This window comes from Cimex lectularius, unplaced genomic scaffold (genome assembly GCF_000648675.2).
Source record: "Cimex lectularius strain Harlan isolate CLEC.00 unplaced genomic scaffold, Clec_2.1 scaffold446, whole genome shotgun sequence".
NCBI classification, from domain to species: Eukaryota; Metazoa; Arthropoda; class Insecta; order Hemiptera; family Cimicidae; genus Cimex; species Cimex lectularius.
In genome coordinates, this window is record NW_019392978.1 from 78,729 (window position 1) to 87,529 (window position 8,801).

Below are 8,801 nucleotides of genomic sequence, written 5' to 3' on the forward strand. Positions count from 1 at the left end.
TCAGTAACCTCCGAAAAACAAAAAGTCTTGGTTACGATATAATTACTCAACGCTGACTTTCAAACTACCCACTTCCCAACCCTAAGAAAATTCTCTTCAATAAAGTTTAGTCCTAACCCAAACAAACCCCTTCCTAGTTCCTACAGACCAATCAGACTTTTACATATAATCGGGAAGATTCTCAAAAAACTACTGTTTCCTCCACCTTTATAACGAAATTCCATCCCATATTATTCCTAATCACCAATTCGACTTTCGGAGTTGGCACTCGATTATCCATCAAGCTCATCGCGTTGAAGACACCATTGCTTCTGCCTTCGAGCTTAAACAGTACGGCCCTGGTATCTTCCTGGACATATCTCAGCTATTTGATAGGATATGGCACTCGGGGCTTATGTGGAAGGGCATCCTATCTTCTACTCTATTCCTCATACTAAATTTAAAAATAAAATTTTACCTTACCGACCCGTCACTTCCAACTGTCCAAAACACTTCTTTCTCCCTCATTTACCCACTTCTCTCTGTTGTTCCACAGGGAAGCGAGAACGCTTCACGTAATTTACCAAATCACTTACACATTCCCGAATCCTGGCTCCGCTAATGAAGAATCAGGATTAATAAAACTAATTGTAAATACATTTTTTCACTATCAACAAAACTCTCCATCATTTATATTTCAGTATCTTCCCATCCCTAACCATCACCGTTGCAAACGTACGATACCTTGGACTGTATCTCGATAAACGACCTAATTGGAATTCCCATTCGAGACACAAACGTAAAATTTTAAATAAAGATTCACACTGCTAAAAATACTGCTCGACAAGCGTTCGAAACTTACAATAATAAACAAAAAAGACTGTATACCGCCCTGCTAGCCCCACTATGGTCATACTGACTTGAAGTGTACGGAACCGCTAAGCGTTCCAATCTTAATAGACAACAAACCATACTATCTAAAATTCTTAGAACAATAGTTAATGCTCCCTTTTATGTCTTTAACCATACATAGTTATTCAGATATCGTGAGAAGCGGTCGGGTGTGATGTAGGTTTCAGAAAAACATTTTCTTTATCGTGCCAACGTTTCGATCTTTTGTTGAGATCATCTTCAGGGCCTGGGATTTACCAACAATGTTTACATTTAACAATTACATTTAGGATTTGGAAAAGTGAATTTATACAATGCAAAATATATTTTATATTCAAACGAAGTATTTCTACTCACTCAAAATGTTTGTCTTCTGTGTAATTGTGCCATCCTTGCGTGTCGTGTTGAGAGTGCCAGTGAGATACATTCATACCGACTTAAAAATCGGATCCGACCTTGCCCAATTTCATTACAAAAATTTTCCTTCTGTTTCCTGGTCACTCAAACCGCCTAATCCGCGAATTGTCATCCTCAACATTACTCGCCAATCATCGTCGGAGACTGAACCGACGTTGGCCACGCGACAACTAGGTGCCTAACATCGGCAAAGGATTGTTGCCAAGTGATTCTTCACCCTGTTGGTGAACTAACGGCTCCCATCACTGGATGGACGCCGCTCATGCCTTACATGCCGTTTTGTGTCCGTGCTAGGAACCAAACATTCCTCAAGAAAAAAAGAAAAAAATAAGGAAAAATCCCATTTCACCAATTTAAATAAACAAAAATTGTCAGAGGCGCATTTCAATCGCTCCCATGATCCACCGGGGTCCCTAACATAGGGTGTTGCGAGAAAACTAAAACAAAAATGGCATTCGGAGATTGGAGCTTCATGAAAGTAATTGGTACGTTCCGGTGAGTCATATTCCTTTTTTTCTGTAAAAAGAAATAATTTCCTTGACCATTTTCCCGGAGTGCGCCGTTCCTTTCATTAAAAAACTCATATATAAAAAATAGATAAATTTTTGTTTGATAAAATAAATCTTAACGCTTGACATATTTCATTTGTGCTAAGAGAAGCAATCACGTTCATTTTTTCTGTGTTTTCATTCTTTTCATTTTAGTTCAAAACAGTTTCTTATTTTATCTTATTTTTTATAATAAAGGTAATTTTTTATGTTCCGAATGTTTATTTCTTTCTTTCCTCATTAAATTGCAATTTGTGTGCAGACTTGAAGCAAAGCCATTTCAGAACTCACAAAATACTTTATAGTGCATACAATCTTGCTTGTATGTTCATACAATATAATAACAATTTCAATATTTTTGCGTGTTGCATATTTAAAGTGCAGTTTAAAAAAAATAAATGAATTTAAACAAATTAAAATATAACAATAATTTATACTTCTGTTATTTCTTAAAAACTGAATTTTTCTGTATATGAGGTATATACGGTTTGCTGTTGTTAAAAAAAATTTCTAATCTTTTATTTGCACAGACAGTATTTCCCATCAAAGAAATATTTAATTTTTGGAGACGTTAGTTTTATTTTTATACATGACAATGTGAGGCCACACAGCTAGGATCGTCGGTGACTATTTGGAACTGTCTTCAATTTAATTTTTGGAGTGGCCAGCTTGTAGTCCCGACTTAAACTCTATCAAACACCATTGGGATGAGTTGCCAAAGAGGGTAAATGTCGCCCAGTGATGCCAGAGAATTGGCAGGAATTAAGAATGGCCGCTGTACTAGTAACATGAAAATATTCTACAGCACTACATTCAAAACCTCATAAAATCGATGCCACATCGAATGGACGCGGTGCTCAACATAAGAATAGGAAATACTCAGTTAACTTTTTTTTTTAAATATAAGTTTATTTTATATTTTCCTTTAAAATATCGACTAAACAACAAAAAATAATAATTATAACAAACGAGTGCCATCACTTTTTGCCTCTCAGTGTAAGTAATATCTCATAACGTTGTCAATTTTCAAATGACTCGACCCTATGTGTAACAACATTTATGTCATTGTTATCAAAAGATTTTAGTGTGTATGTTCAGCTTTTACACCCTTTTGTGCAGTACAGCTCTTCGTAGGTATGTACTTGCGAGTTAAAACAGATATTGATTGCAACACAGTTGCATTAAACAAAGCTTATTGTATAAATTCACGTGACAATTTGTAACAAAAAATGTATGAGTGGTGTTGTATGGATGTAAGTAACGATCAAGTAACGATTTGATTTGTTGGCTGGGTTTTAATGGTTTTCTTATTTTAACAGCCCTTTGCAATAAAGTATTGTCTTTGATTGGTTAGGTCATTTTCATAATCAGAGGCCTGGTCATCCATCGTTTAGAATTCCATTTTTACAGTCTTTAGAGTCGTGGATGATAAATGTCCGTCGCATTGTTACTGAAAGCACTTCATTTCATTTTCTGAATTGCGCCAAGCCTGTTGATTTTTCTTTTTTTTTTATTTGTGCTGGTTTTGGGCTGAATCATTTTAATTAATCAACGTAATGTTGGCTCTCGGGGTAGAGTGGAATTCGAAAAGAATTCGTTTTTCGTCTGACAGTAACCATAGTGCACAGCGCACAAAAGAAAATCAGAAGATCTGGTTGACGCACCTGTTGTAATTTTGTAACCTCACTTTCTACAATATAGTTAACCCAACTAACATAAACAACTATCGACTATATAGAACCTAAACTATGTCTATTTATTTTTCATTTAAAATGATTGAACAACTTTTAAAAGAATTGGCAGACATATATCAGTACAGCTTAGCATTTCCGCCAAGTTTTTAATTTGGTATAAACGATCCTATATTTATTACTTAAAGACTTGTTTATGAAAACATAATAAAAATGCTAAATATAATTGCTTACTTGTATCAATAAAGCAATTGTATTCGTGTACCATAAAATTAGCATTTTGGTTGTTATATTAAATTGAGAAAAGAATTTTCGATGGAAAACTCGATATTTAAGTTTGCTTAGTATAATTATAAACGGACTAAGAGTTTTTATTGTTTTCACATTTTTGAGTTTTCGGCTTATTGCAGGCTTAGTTTTGAAAGCCATGTGGGTTTTTTTAATGTGTATTTTGTAGAAATTACTGTTTTTTCGAAGATATTTTGCTTGATAACGGCTTACTGTTTCTTGCCAGTTTGTACAATAATTTTACAAAATTTTAGCCATAAATAGTTTAAAATTATTTATACAAAATATAAGCAAATTTCTTACTAAACTAGCATTACTAAAATAACTAGATATTGTTTTCTGTGTAAAAACTGATCTATTAACACTTTTTAAAGTTTTATTATTTTGCGTTAGTTTTGTATTGTTAATTCCGGGCATAGTCAGTGAGGGATTGAGAAAGTAAGTACATTTTCCGGATAACTGTCCCGTTTCTCATGGGCAAAATAATATTCTTTTATGTAAACCAAAAAAAAATCATTATTACCATGTTCAGTTTAAACGTTCTAAAAGAAAATCTGATTATCTATTCATACCCTGTAGACTTGTCTGAATGTTAAAGTTAATTTTTTTTTAAATTTGATCTTTATGCAATGCTGTCGTTCATGTCTATTCGTCAAGAGATTTATAACAAATCTATTAGTTTGTAATTTGCACTTACCGATTATCTTGGTCTGCCGCAGACCGCAGGAGGAAATCTCACGAAATCTATTAACGTAAATGTGTTAATCATGGGCCAGCTGATTCACGAGTAATGTGTTAAGCTTCAGAGAGGGTTCTATACCCAAACTGCAATAAAAAAATTTTCTCTAATTTTCTCAATTTTAAGGATCAGATTTATGTTGTTTTTTTTTCTCGGTAAAACTCAAGTATTATCCATAAAACATGTTATAAACTCTTCGTCATATAGCAAATTTGAAAACATCGCCCGACAATCGATTTTGTGAAAATATTTTGAAAGTTTAAAATGACAAAATTTAGAAAAATTTCAATTTGGATTTTTCTGTTTAGATAAACCTGTGCAAAATTCGGAAAGACTTCATTATTGTTCCGGTCAAGGGGAAAAATTTTCAATTAGGAGAGCCTTGGAACTAAAATAAAGAGTTTTAAGACAGAGCGGGCTTACCCCGCAAGGTGGTTTTCTTTTTTACAGAAATTCAGACCGGTGTGTGACGGCATTTTGACTTGGAAAATGGTAATTGTAATTGGTATAAGACTAACAAAATAAATTTTAATACATATGTTATAATACATACATAGAGGTAGAACTATCGTAACTGTAGACAAGAAAAATAGAGATTTCTTATTCTAGAGATTAAAAGAAAGAATTTTTCTGAACCGAGTTTACCAGCAATGAAGTCATTTCAATCCCTACTCACTTAGGATTGATGGGGTACTCGATATTCCCCCTCGGCCCTCTCAATAGTCACACACAATAATTTAATTATTTGCAAATTTCATATTGTATAATATACACATATAAATAAACTCACATATACATATACATGCTGAATATACAAATTTAATTAATTATACTTTTTATGTGAGGCCTTGGTTGAGAAGAAAAAGCTAGTGTCACAAGCACCGAACCCAAAACTTTCGGCTACTACCTACCGACTACCTAGTCAAAGGTCTTTGGTTCGAATCCCGCTCATGACACTAGTTTTTTCGTCTCAACCAAGACTAGATAAAAATTTAATTAATGAAAATAATTAGTACGGTCAATTATGATTAATAAATACATATATCGATTAGTATATACAATTTTTATAACCTTCTTAAGAGAAACAGAGGAGCCAACATTTTATTCGCCCGCTCAAATATCATTTTTTTATGTCATGGCTCAAGCCTACGCGATCCCTTTGGGGGGCCAACGAGTGGCCCTCTTCGATTAGATGCGACACACTGAGCATTCTTTCTCAACAAACGTGACACCTGCGATGGTAAGATAGATGAAATCATTTTAACTAGTTATTTATTGTATTTTTTGTAATCAATAGTTAGTTATTTATGATTTCAAGTTATTTCATTCAATTTCAGCATACTAAAAAACCATAGATTTAAAAAAAAATTTAATATTGAAGAATGCATTTGACCTTCTGCGAGGCATTATTCCTGCTATGTGAAAATGTAAAATTTCAATTAAATAAAATTTTTATTCGTTTGTCTTTCTTTAAAATTATTTATACATCAATATTTTATTAATAATATATTATTATATATTATAATAATATTTTATTACACATATTCATTAATTCAGTAAATATAAATGTATGTAAATGAGGAATTTTCTACGATATTTTATTAATATTTTAACTGACATATCCCTGAATAAAATAGTTTGTAATAAATACTCTTTTGGGTTGGGCCAGTAAAAGGTTTGTAACACATACATCACCGTAAACTTGTTAGTCTGTAAATAATTAATCGCCAGATATAAAAAGATTTTTTTTTATAACAAGTTTTCTATGATGATGAAAGGCGAAACTTAGCAGGAAAAATGAGTTTGAAATTCCACGTTCAAGGCTCTGTAACTTTTCAATGGCTCCGCACTTGCAATTCAATTAGACGGATTGCGAAAACTCACCTGTAAAAAAGAAAAAAAATTCTTATCAGTGAAGTACCGGTCACGTGTCGCACATGGATGCCTTACAATTGACCTAACATGTCCTTGAGATACGCACGAGGCCTATCAGGCTAATAGTAGGCGCGTGCAAGGCCAAGGTTTCAGCGATCGTCAACAGCTTGTCGGCACGACAATCCAGCATATTTTTTGCGCCGCTCGATACATTCTGGGATGTACTTTGTTGCATGAGTATTTCCTTTCCAATAGTGTTTTTCCCGTTGTCGATCAAACAACCCGTTTTGTGGGTTAAAAAGCTTCATAATTTTTCACCTAGCAAAAAAGATCTGAATAGCAATTAACCACGATTAATGGCATTCCTACTCCTTTCCATTAAACTTAAATTCAGCGTTAAATATATGGCATTGATAACTATAAGCAGAAGTAAATATTATTGTTATAAGAGATGATTGTGGAAATATAATCAAATTTTTGTAAAGAAAGAGATGAAAGAACATTTACAAAAATAGTGACTAATAACTGGCTAGAACTAACAATTTTCAACTGAAATTAAACTTAGATATGATAAAAATACATAGATAGTCTTGTGTTAATACCATTCGTAGGAGTGGACATCCAACAATCACAGACCAAAAATTTGCTATTGTGTCAACTATATTATAAGTATTCTGGGTGAGGTAAAATTCTGTTCCCCTATATTATATATATATANTATTACTATATGGCTTTATTCTTTAATATATATACAAAGTTTACAAATCGGCAGTATATATTACAAAGCAAGGAAGACGTTCCTCATGGTTTAAAACCGTATGAGGGAGTCTAGCACATAAACTTATATATCTAAAATCTCTCTTCTTAGTATTTACAAGTAATTATAATTAGTATTTACAAAAGGAATATATACTTTCTTCAAAAATTTTAGTAATGTAATAATAGAACATAATTATATAATAATAGCTGAAACATGGTTGCAAATATGTACATCTCTTATTTATGATTACCTAGAATGCACATAACTCAATAATAAAATAAACTAAAGTAAAGTAAATGGAATTATTTGTTTTAACATTTAACATATCTGTTTTTAATTTTACAAAAAGAAATATAACTTACTGCCACACTTCTTACATTAAAGCCGATGCTCTCCCAAATTTCGACTCTTTTGTTATATATTGTTGTTTGTATATGTATTTATATATATGCGTGTATTTATATGCTCGAAAATGAATATGATATGATAAAATGAATAATGATATTGCCAATTTTGTAGTACTTACTTTACCTAGCATTTTTATTTTATTTTCATTATAAACAGTACTAAAATTTGATATAAATTATTATATTTTTTACTTAAGAAAAATTTCATTACATGATTTTGAAAAATAATAAAATAAAATATATTAATTCAGTTGTGTTTTGAACGTGGACGAGTAAGGATCAAGGAGATTTGCGTCGTCTTTATTCGACTAATCGTTCCCAAGATTTGTAGTCAGGGAGTAAATTGTATGTTATTTAATTTATTTTTTATTCCATTGTTACTGTTTTGTTTAATTGTTTAATTTTTATGCATGTTAAAACTTTATTTATCTATTTTTTTTTAAATTTTCAAATTTCTATCGTTATCAATTGCATTAAACACTAATCAGTGTTTCTATTAAGTTAATTGTTCTTTGCAATAATTATTATACAATATTTCTGCCCTTAGGTTAAATTGTGTCAGAGTTAAACGGGGGAAAGACCCTCCTTTCGCAAATGAAGTAGTAACATTCAATAACCAAGATAATTATCACGGTCATCAATGATCGTCGAAAAAAAAACCTGCGGAATGTGAGAGAATAGGATACAACAAAGTCTTTGTTACTTCGGCTGCAGAATGCAAAAATCGAAACTGGATAGAAATGCACTAATTTCTTCGTTAGCGCTAAATAGGTACAAGGTCGACGATAAGGGCCCATTATTGCCTTCATTGAATGCTCCAATTCGCATGTTGCACCGTATGAAATTAGGAAAAGTTATATTTAAATCTAACTTTACCCACAAGGATGATATTATGAACATGTATTAGGTTTCCTGATGCGCTTGACCAAATAAATTATTTTCAATTAATTAAGGTTTTTGTTGAAATAAAAAAGTCAGTATCACAAGCGGGATTCGAACCCACGACCCTTGGCTAAATACGCCACTGTTCTACCACTTGAGCTATCGTGACTTCGATCCACTTGGACACTAACTTCCCATTTCAATCCTACCTTTTGAATTTCCCTCCTTTTTGCCATTTTTCAAACGTGTGTAATCTATCTGATTCTCGGTAACAAATGAAATGGCCACGGAGATCTTTAGTGAAATATACTTCATTTTGCTTAT